Here is an 11,090-nt window from a genome sequence, read left to right as displayed (position 1 = left end):
CATTCTTTCATTCTAGGGAGTCTACTCATTTGATCGCCACATTTGAATGAGAGAAAAAAAAAAAAAAAAAACCTATATGTATATATGAACGGTGATGGACTAGTGTCCATGCTCGTTGCGACCATGTTTAGACGAGACATTCAATCAAACAGATTGTGGGCATGGTCTTTCCTCTGTCAATACTTGAAATTTTCATTTCGTGAGCATTTTGTCAAACAACACACATGCATTACCCATAGCTCAATTAACACGTATCTGCAACCAAACTTGCACATTTTTGTGTGGGAAGTGATGGATGGTTTTCTTCATTGACTTTTTCAAACTGATGCTCTTAGTATAAACTCATGATATGTTGCTACTATGGTTGCTCCAACACCAGAATATCCATTGTTCATTCCAAGTCTGTTGATTGTTATGGACTAAAGCTGGTCTAAAACTCCTAGCAAGATAAATGCTTGCACCCGTGATTGGCATTGTTTCCAAATGCATTGCAAATACTGAGAATCCAATTGGCAATGGAACCATCACTAGAATGTGGGAAGTCTAGAGCATGCTACACTTGGAATCGATGCCAGAGAAAACTGTATAAACCAAGACAAAAGTACCAATTATCTTAGCACCCAAAGCAACATTCTGGTTGAAGCCAAGAGCAACAACATTAACTCCACCTCCAAGCCTGTCATAATTAGCCTGTTGGAAGGCCTTCACCATCTTCTTCATAACTGAATCCAGCAACCCACGTGATAAAATCATTTTAGGATATTGTCATTTATCAAGTTGGGTTAAAGAAGTTAATGACTGAAACCAAAATACGTGTTTCTAATTCCAATCTTAACTTTTTTGGAGGAGAGATTAAGGTTAATGGTTAAAAATACGTGTTTTAGAAATTTATCTTAACTTTTTTTTTGATGGAGAGATTAAGATTTCAAAGCGAAACATGTGTTTTGGACCCCAAACCTTAACCTTTACTCAAAAGGTTAATGGTTAATGGTTTGGTTCGGAATACGTGTTTTGACCTCAAAACTTTAACCTCTTTTTAAAAGGTTAATGGTTAAGATTTTGATTGAAAATACGTATTTTGATTCCTTCCATTAACTCTGCCATAACTTGAGACTTCGATGGTGAAATTTGGAAATTCAAAGTGCAAGGTGGAGTTGGGGATAAACCGGAGGATTTAAAATCATGAATTGCCAAGAAGTGGATAAGTCCTCTTGCACATTTAGATTGACAATTTAGGTATAATAAATACTAGGGCAACAAGATTAAGTATCAGAAAGATGTGGTGGGATCAAACTTGGAATTTGACAGTTTTTTTTTTATGGTTTGATCGTTTTAATGTCTTTTATTATATGTTTTATGAAAAAAATTGGTTGTCAAATTTATATTTAAATTTAACAATAATTTATATACATTTAGAAAATATGTAAATATTTTAAAGAGATTAAGTTATTATGAATTTAAAATAATTAATTTTTTTGTAATATTAGTAAAAGTCACAAATTTAGAATGGATTTCTAAAAATCGTATGTTTTATTATACAAAGGATCAAATTAATTAAGCAAGTTTCTAAGTCATAACATTCTTTATTCTATCTTAAAGACATTCTAAATTGTTATAAATAATAGTAAAAATTAATTAAATTAAAAAACATAATACTATCAAATAAAATATAACCATATATATTTACATTATTAAATAATAATATATTGTACTTTCTTATAATAAAATGTGACAGTTTATAAGTAAATTTGGGTGTCATATTTATGGTTTTAGGAAAAAATAGCCTATTAATCTATACGGTCAATTTTCAGCCTGTTATATACGATTCAAAAATGCAAAAATGACCAATACAGCCAACAAATTGCAAGCTCACCCCTACTCTGAAAATCAGTTTTAAAACCAATAATTGAATTTAGAAGCAATTTACAGCTCATCAACACTATCACCATTAATGTCTACAGTTTTAGCGGTTTTAGCATTGTCGTCCCTAATTTTAGTAACAGCCACAGTCAAAGTACCATGTTCAAATCAGCCTTCACATTATCCATATCTACATTCTGTGACAAATGAAATAGCCTCCAGATTTTACACACCACGGTCCACTCTGTGCCATTTTTCGCCCAATTTCTCTTTTTCTTTGACTCGCTGGCCACTAAATGTAAGCACCCTGTCTTCCTTCACTTCAATCCTTAACTATTCCTCCTTTAACCCTACAAAACATTTTGCCAAATTTGATAGAAATCCTAACCCTTGTGAAAAATTATTCTGGGAAAGAAAGAGATGAAGCGAGATTTAACCTGGTACATTGACTGTAAATACATGGGCTTCAGAAGTCTCTTTCCAGTTACTTGGGGTGAGGAAAACATCTTCCACACCATCCATACGAGTTGAAGAATTTATGTCCACGAGCTTCAGGAGAAAAAGCCATGCAAATACCATTAGGATGCTTAGAGTCACCATTGAACAATAATATTTTTCACAATCGGAGAAACCTTAAATTGACAGAAAGATCGAAATATTTGGATAGCAATGCTAATATGATCATTTTGTGACATATATTAAATTATTGTTAAAATGTGTTCATCCCTTTGCTCAATTGATGCAAACATTACCTAATTAAAACAAAGGCTTTAGGGCAGCATATTTCCTGCCAAGTATAAGTAGGCAGTGCTAAGTAGGGCAAATTGATTTAGTAAGAATAATTCATCAACTTGTAGGCTAAAGAATTGGGGGGTGGTTATATGGAAAAATCTAATTGTTTACACCTTGATAAACCTTGAAGGCTACTAATGGAGAATCATCATCTGAGGTGGTTTAGACTCTAGATGATGGGCCATATGATTCTTCATTAAATGTAATGGTTTCAATCGTCTAATGATTTGTCAGCATCATAACTTACATCCTTGTATGAGTGGTATTTGGAATTCTTGGCCGGTGTATTGCAATAGTCATTTGAGAAACATTCCTTCTAGCATAAGTGTTTTAGGAAGCATTCAACTCAAGACAAATGGCACACGCCTAGTGCATGCTGGAAATTGGCACACACCTTCTAGTTCAAAGTGGGTACAACAATGGGGTTTAGCATGGAAGTTAAATAATACTGATTCAAAAATTAAAAACATTAGGTAAGCATTAAAGAGATGAAGCAACACCTAAAAGTAAAACATATAGGGGTAGATCTCTTTGGGTGCCCAAAACCAAGAGAATAAATGACCCAGGAGAAGCATTGAACTTTTTTTTTTTCAAAGGTTTAGAGATGAAACACAAAATAACATTCATCAAATCAAATGGAGATTTTAAAGCATTTCAATCTAAGAAAGTAAAAGCAAAGTGCATGCTGCTTTGTTGGGGAAGCCGGCTACGATCGCACATCAATCTCTCGATAAAAAGGTTATTTCTTATGCTAGAATTTGTGTTGAAATTAATTTGAATAACCCATTACCAAATTCTTTGGAAATTTGTATGGGGGATTCTTCTTGGGTGCAACAGTTAGATTATGAATCCCTCCCTTTCCGTTGCCGAATTTGTCATGAGTATGGTCATTTGCAGCGTCAGTGCCCCCGTAACTCAAGTTTCAAAGGAGTGGATGGTTCTACAGCTGGCAATGCTGGTGGTTTGGTAGATACTACAGGGAAACGACAATCTCAAATGGCTAATACTACCAAGGGGATGAATCTGCAAGATGCTACAAGTAAGGGTAAGGCTCAAATGCAGGATAAGGATGGATTTACCCCTGTTCGCCCTCGAGCTAAGGGACGTGGTCAAAAGAGGCCTTTGAAAGAAAGATTATCTGATTCAGGTTTTAGCTGCTTTGAGGTGCTGGATAGTATGGTTCTAGAGGAGGGTATTCCTCCTCCTATCTCTTCTGATTCAGTTTTCCCAGATGAGAGATCTGTTCCTAATGATGCTTGTGGGGCATCCCAAGTTGTAGTATATCAGAACTGTGAGGTCCCTGTAGCTCCTGTGACAGAGGCTCTAGTGACTCCTGCAGTATTGGAGGATAATGATGTTGTTTTAGCTGACTTGGTTAAGGATGTGCTACCATCAGGTAAGGGCAAGGGATCTCCTCTCCCCTTGGGGTTGATGTCTCGACCCTTTAAGCGGGCTTTTTCTACTCCCCCTCTAAGGAGTGGATGCAAAACAGACCAAGAGAAGATTAAACTCACAGGAGATATATTGATTGAGTCTAGTTCAGTGAAACTTTTGGATTCTCATTTTCCCAATTCTACCCAATGATGATTATTCTCTCATGGAATGTAAGGGGGTTGAATAGCATCCCTAGACAAAAGGCTATTCATAACTTGGTGGTTGATCATAGTCCTGATGTTTTTTGTATCCAAGAGACTAAGCTCTCTATGGAGTCTATGGTCCAACATGCCTCTAGTATTTGGTATCGTGGCCAATGCCAGTGTGTTGGGGCAACAGGCAGTGCGGGGGGTTTAGCTATATTTTGGGATCCTCAAAAATTTTCTCCTCTTGGCTAATTGTCTTCTCGCACAGCTCTCTCTATGGTAGCTTCTGCTCTAGACTCAGGAGAGGTAATCATGGTTACTAATGTGTATGCACCTGTTGATCTTGTGGGAAAGGAGGAACTTTGGGAACATATTCAATATGTTAGAAATTGTCATCCTTATCATCCTTGGGTGTTAGCAGGGGACTTCAATTCAGTTTTAAGTCTGGAGGAGAAGCATGGTGGTTTGGCTAGATTGGGGCCTTCTTCTACTCTTCTTCGGCAACACATATCTATTTTGCATCTCTCTGATGTTAAGCCTTCTAATGGTCTCTATACCTGGAATAATCGTAGGACTGGTGTTGCTGCTATCTCAGAACATCTGGATAGATTTCTTGTTTCTTGCTTCTGGGTTAGTGGCACCCTTACTATCTCTTCAGAAATCCTTGATTGGAGGGGTTCAGATCATTGACCAATCAAATTTTTCGCTATAGGGGCTTATGTTCCGAAGCATCCTCCTTTTAAGTTCCAGTTGATGTGGCTTCGTGACTCCTCTCTTCATGATTTTGTTTTTTGTTGGTGGAAAGATGGTGCTCCTGCATATGGTACTGCAATGTTCTCATTTTCTAAAAGGCTTCAATATGTTAAAAGGTAGCTCAAGATATGGAATAGGGAATGCTTTGGGAACCTTCACTTTATGAAGAGGCTTGCTCAAGAAGATCTTGATGTCATCACAAGGGAGATTAGAGATCGAGGTTTCTCAGAGGATCTTGGCAAGGCTGAATCCCTTGCTTCTAGAGCTCTAGAAGAATGGGAACTTCGAGAGGAAACTTTTTGGAAGCAAAAGGCTAGAGTTGATTGGCTCCAGGAAGGTGATCGAAACACTTCCTTTTTCCATAAAACAGTGCAATCTCGCCGGAATCAGAGCACTATCTCTTCTTTGGTTAATTCTCAAGGTATCCAACTGAATTCCTTGCCAACTTTGTTCCAGGAGGCTATTTGGTACTTCTCTACCCTCTTCTCTGAGGACTCTCCTCCTGCTGATAATGAAGAAAATCTTATTTTGTCCTGTATTCCTTCCCTTATCACTCAGGAAATGAATGATTATCTCATGCGTCCTATCTCTTTGGAAGAGCTGGAGGAGGTGGTCTTTGACATGCCTAAGGGGAAGGCTCCTAGTCCTGATGGCTTTCCTATTGAATTCTTTCAGGAATTTTGGGACATCATTAATCATGATTTGTTGGAGGTGGTTAAAGAATCCTATGCTAGCAAGCAGATGCTTCAAGCTTTGAACTCTACATTCTTGACTCTTATTCCTAAGAGAGAGGGTGCTAATCAATTGGAGTTCTTTAGACCAATTGCCTTATGTAATGTGGTTTACAAAGTTATTACTAAGTTGATTGTTGAGAGACTGAAAAGGTGGCTTCCCATTATTATCTTAGAAGAACAAGGTGGTTTTGTTGCTGGCAGAAAATTTTTGGATGGGGTGGTTATTGCTACTGAGGCTATTCACTCTATGGCTACTTCAAGGGAGAGAGCCATGTTTGTTAAGTTGGATATGGCTAAGGCCTATGATAGAGTTCAATGGAGCTTCCTAAGGAGTATTCTTCTTTCTTTTGGATTTAGCTCTGACTGGGTGAGTTGGATTATGAGTTGTGTTACTTCTGCCTCTTTTTCTGGTCTTATTAATGGTCAACCTTCTCAACTATTTGGTGCTTCTAGAGGCCTCCGCCAGGGTGACCCTCTCTCCCCATATCTATTCATCATCATGGCTGAAGGCTTGGGCAGATTCATTAAGCATCAGGTGTCCCAGAATTCTATTCAAGGCTGGCGGTGGGGTAATGGCTTACCTTCTCTTTCCCATCTTCAATTTGTTGATGATTCTGCTCTTTCCGGTCTTGCTAGGATCAAGGAAGCTAAAGCCTTTCGACATGCTTTGGACATTTATTTGGCAGCTTCAGGCCAAAAAGTTAATGAGCACAAATCTTCCATTTACTTTTTTAACACTCCTGATTCTATTCAGCACAGGATTGTTGGTATCCTACGGTTTCAGATAGGATCACTTCCTTTGACTTATCTTGGCATTCCTATTGCTGTTTCTAGGCAGCCACGTCTCTTCTGGAAAAATTTGATTACCAAGCTTCAGGATAAGGTAAATCATTGGACTCATAGATGGCTTTCTACTGCTGCCCGTGTTACTCTTCTTCAAGCTGTTAGCCAAGCTCTTCCTACTTATGGAAGCATGGTTCACGCTGCACCTATTTACTTTCTCAAGGAGTTTGATGCTCTTTCTCGACAATTCCTTTGGAGTGCTAATTTGCATAGTACTAAATGGAGCTTGGTTAATTGGGCAACTATTTGTAGGACTAAAAACGAGGGTGGTCTTGGTCTTCGATCTGCTCTATTGAGTAGTCAAGCTTTGGCTACTAAACTTTATTGGCGATGGTGCTCTGAACAACATCAACTTTGGGCTCGTATTATCACTCATAAATATTTTCATGGTGCTGATCCTTGCTCTGTTTTTGCACTTCCTCTTGAAGGTCGTGGCTCAATGGTTTGGCATACTTTGAAGACAGGTGCGATGTTGGTGAAGAGGGGTCTATTCTGGATATGTAAAGGTGGTTCTCAGGCTTTGTTTTGGTCTGATGCTTGGGATGGATTCCCTTCCATTTTATCCATATACCCTCATCTTCAGCCTCTTTGTGACTCTTTTCTTGCCGCTGGATGGGATAAAGTGGCTCATTACAAGACTCCTTATCAATTGGGACCTATTGTTGGTTACAGATGGAAGCATTCTTCTGATTGGCCTCCTGGAGGTACAGACATGGATCGTCAGGAGCTTTCTCAAATTATGGCCTCTAGAGAGTGTTCTTCTTTTCTTGGTCCAGATGTTTTGGCTTGGGATGGTACCTTGTCTAGTAAATATCATGTCTCTGCTGGGTATCACGAGATAACTAGACAATTATTTGGGGATGCTAAGGTCCCTTGGTGGAAGCAAGTTTGGAATAAAGTTTCTTGGTCCAAGTGCAATTTTTTCATGTGGCTAGTGGCTCACAACCATTGTCTTACCTGGGATAATCTTTGTAAACATGGATTTCAGGGCCCTTCTTATTGTGTTTTGTGTGGTAATGGAGAGGAGTCTGTCTCCCATCTGTTCTTCCATTGCTCCTATCCTACTCAGATATGGCACCTTTGGTGGAGCGCTTGGGGTTGCTCTTGTCGGTATGCTTCCTCTTTGCCTGAGTTCTGGGCCCGCTTGGGTAGTGCTCCCTCCAAGTCTTCTTCTCTCCATGCTGCTTGGATCGCTGGCCCATCTTTCATGCTTTGGCATATCTAGTTGGAGAGGAATCGTCGCATATTCCAAGATGTTCGGCTTGGTGTTTTGCATCTTTGGTGGAAAATATCACATTCTCTTCAGGAAACTATTCTTGTGAAGTGTGAGCTTGATGGGGGTATGGATCTGGTTGATCTTGCTATCTGTAATCGCCTCAATTTTCATCTGTAGGATGGGGCTGCAGCTCATAGGTTTCTTTCTATGTCCAAGCAGCTTCACCATCAGAGGAAGGGTCGGGTTAATCGGGATGGGCACTGGACTCCTCCTCCCTGTGGAGTTCTGAAAATTAATACTAATGGTTCTTCCCGTGGGAATCCTGGTCCGGCTGGTATTGGCGGAGTGGCTCGTTGTAGTTCTAGGGATGTTAAATTTTTCTTCTCAGTTCATAAGGGTGATTATACTAACAATCTCATGGAAGCTCAGGCTATTTTATATGCTATGGAATAGTGTTGCTTGCGGGGATGGAGTAAGATTATCTGTGAGTCTGATTCACAAGTGGTGGTGAACATGCTTTCTTCGCAAGAGCTTGAGGATGTTAGTTGGCACTTGGCCACTGTTGTTAAGCAGATTCTTTTCTTCTCTTCCTCTTTTTAGTTCATTAGGTTCACGTATATTCCTCATGAATGGAATAGAACTGCTGATTGTTTAGCCAAATGGGCTTCTAGTCATGATCGGGGTTGGAATATTAGGGATAGGAGGCAACTGTCCTTTGAGATGGTGCAAGAATTTGATGATCTTTTTGCTCATGATCGAGCTCCTTGTTGTATTCCTTTCTGTCTTAATAAATTTTTACCCCTTTTTTTGTCAAAAAAAAAAGCAAAGTGCACTAATGCTCGTTTTGTGTGCAGAACCTACAAAACTCTCAAAATCCACATCTTCTATAGAAAGAAGTTAGATGTTTTATTAGTAAGGTTACTACATTTAAAACTTTGTTGTTGAATTCCTATGTCTCCTGCTTTGTATAAACAAGTTTATGTTTGTTAGAAATTTAGATAATTGTCTTGTATTACTCACCATCTTCAATTGGTTGAATCCTTAATGAAAGTTTAGAAAGAAGTCCAAATATTTTTATGATGCCTTCCTACCATGTTTCCTCTAGTCCTATGCATTGGAGATATGTATCATTATGTGCATATGCCTAGAAGAGACCACATTTGATTACATCATTTATGAGTTTTCTTGACCCTAAAGAAAGGACATAGGATGCTTATTTTCTTGGCACCTTCATGTAGCATTCTTAGATTTAAAAAATGACATTTCCTTCTTTTCTTATGCAAAAAAGAGCTCCTATTGGTCCCAAGCCCTTAAGCATTAAATTGGTTTAGGTACATTGTATTCAATTGTTTATATTTTGATCATTTTTTGTTATATTGGTTGAGGATTGTGTACTTGCCATTTTGGATTTTGTATTAGCTACAAGTGTTTGCCTGAACTACTAATACAACCATCTTGCATTATTACAATTTTGTCTACAACTTTCATAATTCAAGCATGATATGCAACAAAAATAGTTGTATCTTGTATAAAATTTATCAAGAATATTCAATTTAAAAAAACAAAAATCTTCAAAACTTTTTATTAACAGAGCTTATCTCTATTTTCTAGTAGATGAGACAATTAATCTAAAACTTTAATTTAAAAAATTTATAGCATAACCAATTCAAAATTACATATATATTATAAAATTTTCAACACAGAGCTCTATAATACTATAACTCGTAAACTCTTACACAAATGTACTGGGTAGTAGGTACAGAAAAAAACAACTCGCTTCCAAGAAAAAATTCACACCCTTCTAACAATTGACTTATGCATAGTATAGATTCATACATCAAATTAATGTCTACCCACTAAGCTTTAGAAAAGAAGAAGACCAATTATCACTGCTACAAGGGGAAAATGACACATAAATAGAACCAACTATTATGAAACTACATATGTTGTCTTAAAGAAGTTTTCATCCATTAAATACTAGCATTATTTTAATCACCAAATTTAAAGAATATTTCACTTCCTGCAACCAACAACATTATTGAGGGGCTTTCAAGATTGGCCGAGAAATGGCCATTTGCTACCTTTTTCCTCAATATCTTCATTACCTTCCTGCAAAATGATGAATATGAAGCAAAATTATTGAGTGTAAGAACTAATTTCATAAGAATAATGGAATATTTTCTCTTTGAAAGGAGAAATAATAATGGGTAATTTTATCTTAAGAAGATAATTTACAATTCTAGGAAGAAGAAAATTAATAATATGCAATTTTGATTTTAAAAAATAACAAAGAATTAAAATAATAGTTGTGAAAGATTTATAGAAAAATGGACGAAAAATGAAGAAAATTAGTGCACACTATAGAATTGGGGATTGGGTTAAAGCTCAAAGGACGAAACCCCAAGAGTAGATATGGAAGTATGAAGAGTTAAGACAAAGTAAAGGTAGGGAAAATTGTTGAAATACTAAATATTGTAGATGGTTGTCCTTGGAGCCAAACACCCACCTACCACCATGACAGCGAGAAGAATGATCAAAAAATTTAATGCGGATAGGTGAGTTTTTCAAATTTGGAAAAAAAGGGGGAAATATTTTTGGCAAGAGACAAAAGGAATGAATCACTCTCATTTGAGTAGTTGAAGTTCAGTAGATCAGAAGTTGCAGAGCAAAGCAGAGAAGGAAGAAGAAAAGGAAGTCGATTAGCAGACCAAGTTTAAGCGTATAAATAGAAGGAAGTTTGTTTCGTGCCTGCAGTTGCACGTATTTCTTCTCTTGTCATTCTGTAAGTTTTTTATTGTTGGATTTGTCCTATGAAGCAGTGATTGCTCCAGGCATTTTTGTATGCAGCCATTAGAGATGTAAGTTCAAAGTTTCAAGTTTGAAGTTTTTAGGGTTACTTTAGGGTTTTCTAGTTGAAGCCAAATGCTCCCAGATTTTGTAATAGTTTACCATATTTGAATAGCAAGCAAGCAAGCAGGCATACTTGAATCTATTTCTATTCCCTATTCATTTCATTTGAGAAGTTTATTGTTGAATGCTTCAAGTTTTGGCCCTCTGGTTTTAATGGTGAAAAAATTCACATTGTAAGTCCGGTCTTTGTCTAGATTATAACTTTGCAGTTCAAACCGAGCTCAAGCACCACTTTGTAGTGGCTACCGAGCTCACTCGACATTTATTTGTACCAAGTTTCCCTTTGGGCGCCAAGTTCACTTGGCATCTTCTTGTGCCGAGCTAGCTCAACACCACCTCCTATCACTCGACATCTATTGGTGCTAAGCAAAATTGGCACTCGGTACCTTCATGTGCTGAGCA

General features: G+C 37.6%; 1 pseudogene; it reads right to left on the bottom strand.

Moving 5' to 3' along the window:
• Positions 1–1,923: 1,923 nt before the first annotated feature.
• On the bottom strand, positions 1,924–2,439 carry LOC149532549 (22.0 kDa class IV heat shock protein-like; annotated as a pseudogene).
• Positions 2,440–11,090: the final 8,651 nt, after the last annotated feature.

This window comes from Cupressus sempervirens, chromosome 10, assembly GCF_028749045.1.
Source record: "Cupressus sempervirens isolate cs-2001-9-10 chromosome 10, ASM2874904v1, whole genome shotgun sequence".
In the NCBI taxonomy this organism is placed as follows: Eukaryota; Viridiplantae; Streptophyta; class Pinopsida; order Cupressales; family Cupressaceae; genus Cupressus; species Cupressus sempervirens.
Note: the sequence above shows the minus strand (reverse complement) of the source record. Positions and strands in the feature narration are given on the sequence as shown.